Source organism: Carlito syrichta, unplaced genomic scaffold (assembly GCF_000164805.1).
Source record: "Carlito syrichta isolate Samal-C Ts95f unplaced genomic scaffold, Tarsius_syrichta-2.0.1 Scaffold307013, whole genome shotgun sequence".
Lineage (NCBI taxonomy): Eukaryota > Metazoa > Chordata > Mammalia > Primates > Tarsiidae > Carlito > Carlito syrichta.
Genome location: NW_007251109.1, coordinates 109,160 through 111,806, shown reverse-complemented (window position 1 = coordinate 111,806; position 2,647 = coordinate 109,160). Strand labels below are relative to the sequence as shown.

At 48.5% G+C, this 2,647-nt stretch overlaps 1 pseudogene; it reads left to right on the top strand.

The window, feature by feature from the left end:
- The window catches only part of LOC103266077, an 18,685-nt pseudogene extending 16,221 nt beyond the window's left edge, over window positions 1-2,464 (top strand).
- The last annotated feature ends 183 nt before the right edge of the window (window positions 2,465-2,647 follow it).

The following is a 2,647-nucleotide window of genomic DNA, read 5'->3' as shown; positions in this document are numbered from 1 at the left end:
GTCGAGGCTGCGGTGGCTGGGAGCGGTCACTGCACTCCAGTCTGGGCGACAGAGTGAGACTCCAACTTGGAAAAAGAAAAAACAAAAAGAAAGTAAATTAGAGACAGAAAGAGGAGATTCATCTCCCCAAGGTAGGGGAGGGGGCCAAAGCTTGAGAAAACATGTCCTGGCCATAGCTTAATGAGCACATGGACACACAGAGTTTAGAAAGGCAATGATCGCTGGTTGCTTGTGGTTGAGTCCTTTTATTTATTTATGTATTATGTATGTATGTATGTATGTATGTATGTATGAATTTAGAGTTGGAGTCTCTCTGTCTCCCAGGCTGGATTGCAGTGGCACACTCACGGCCACCCCAGCATTGACCTGCTGGGCTCTGGCGATCCTTCCGTCTCAGCCTTCCAAGTAACCGGAACTACAGGCATGTACTATCATGCCTGGCTAATTTTTTTTTTTTTTTAATTTATTGTAGAAACAAGGTCTTGCCAAGTTGGCTGGACTGGTCTCGAACCCACAGGCTCAGGCAGTCCACTGCCTTGGCCTCCCAAAGTGCTGGGATTGCAGGCTGAGCCACCGAGTCTGACCTATTTTTATTTTTATTTTTATTTTTTGAGTCAGAGTCTCACTCTATCGCCCCGGCTGGAGTGCATTGGCACGCTCAAGTCCACCACAGCCTCAACCTGCTGGGGTCAGGTATCCTTCCACCTTAGCCTCCCAACTAGCTGGAATCACAGGAGTTTGCCAACATGCCCAGCTACTTTTTTAATTTACTGTAGAGACCAGGTCTTGCCTAGTTGCCCAGGCAGGTTTTGAACCTGTGGGCTCAGGCAATTCTCTTGCCTCTGCCTCCCAAAGTGCTGGGATTACAGGCGTGAGCCACCACGCTGACTTGTTTTGTCTTTTTGTTTTCACTTCTCCAAGTCAATGCCAGAAACCGTCTTCCTAAACCATCCATTTGGTCAAAGTTACCAGTGAACAGACTACTGCAACTGAAAGTAATAGATGTTTTTCTCTATCAGACTGGCAAAAAATGAAGATAAGCACCTAATGTTGGTGAAGCTGTAGGAAGGTTTTCCTGAGAATGTCAATCATTCCAGCCCTTCTAGGGAGGCTGAGGTCAGGAGGATTCCTTGAGCTCAGTAGTTCAAGGACAGCCTAAGCAACATAGCAAAGCAAGACCCTTGTCTCTTCTTCCTCTTCCTTTTTTTTTGAGTTGGAGCCTCACTCTGTCACCCAGGCTGGAGTGCAGTGGCACACTCATGGCCACCGCAACCTTGATCTACTGGGCTCAGGCAATTCTTCTGCTTCAGCCTTCCAAGTAGCTGGAACTACAGGCACACACTACCATGCCTGGTTAATTTTTTTTTATTATTTTTTATTGTAGAGATGAGGTCTTACCAAGTTGCCCGGGTTGGTCTAGAACCCCTGAGCTCTCACCTTGGCCTCCCAAAATGCTGGGATCACAGGCTTGAGCCACCATAGCCGGCCCCTGTCTCTTTTAATAAAAAATGGGCCTTTCTGTGCTACCCAGAGAGGGGTCCATACGGCGTTGTTCTGAATTCCCGTCATAACTTGAAAGGGAACTTTCACAGTGTCCGGAACGCTTGACGTCCTGCAAATGAAGGAGGAAGATATCCTCGAATTTCTCGCAGCAGAAACCCACTTAGATGGCACCAACCTTGACTTCCAAATGGAACAGTACATCTATAAAAGGAAAAGTGATGACATCTACATTATAAATCAGAAGAGGACCTGGGAGAGGCTTCTGCTTGCAGCTCGTGCCATTGTTGTCATTGAAAATCCTGCTGATGTCAATGTCATATCTTCCAGGAATACTGGCCAGCGGGCTGTGCTGAAGTTTGCTGCTGCTACTGGAGTCACTCTTATTGCTGGCTGCTTCACTCCTGGAACCTTCACCAGCCAGATCCAGGCAGCCTTCCAGGAGCCCCGTCTGTTGGTGGTTACTGATCCCAGGGCTGCCCACCAGCCTCTCACAGAGGCATCTTATGTTAACCTGCCCACCATTGCTCTGTATAACACAGACTCTCCCCTGCGCTATGTGAACATTGCCATCCCGTGCAACAAGGGAGCAGTGGGTCTGATCACTCAGTGGGTCTGATGTGATGGATGCTGGCTCGGGAAGTTCTGTGCATGTGTGACACCATCTCCTGTGAACATCCGTGGCAGGTTATGCCTGATCTCTACTTCTACAGAGATCCCAAAGAGATTGAAAAGAAGAGCAGGCTGTTGTTGAAAAAGCTGTGACCAAGGAAGAATTTCAGGGTGAATGGATTGCTACTCAGTCTGAGGTTGCAGACTGGTCTGAAGGTGTGCAGGTGACCTCTGTGCCAATTCAGTGGTTTCCTACTGAAGACTGGAGTGCTCAGCCTGCCATGGAAGACTGGTGTGCAGCTCCCACTGCTCAGGCCCTGAATGGGTAGGGACAGTCACTGAGTGGTCTTAAGCTGTTTCCACAGGCTCTTAAGCAACATGGAAATAAGATTGGGAGAAAATAAACATCAGTTTCTTTTCTGATTTTTTTTTTTTGAGTTGGAGTCTCACTCTGTCACCCAGACTGGAGTGCAAAGGCTGCTCCCGGCCACCGCAGCCTCAACCTGCTGGGCTCCGGTGATCCTTCCGCCTCAGC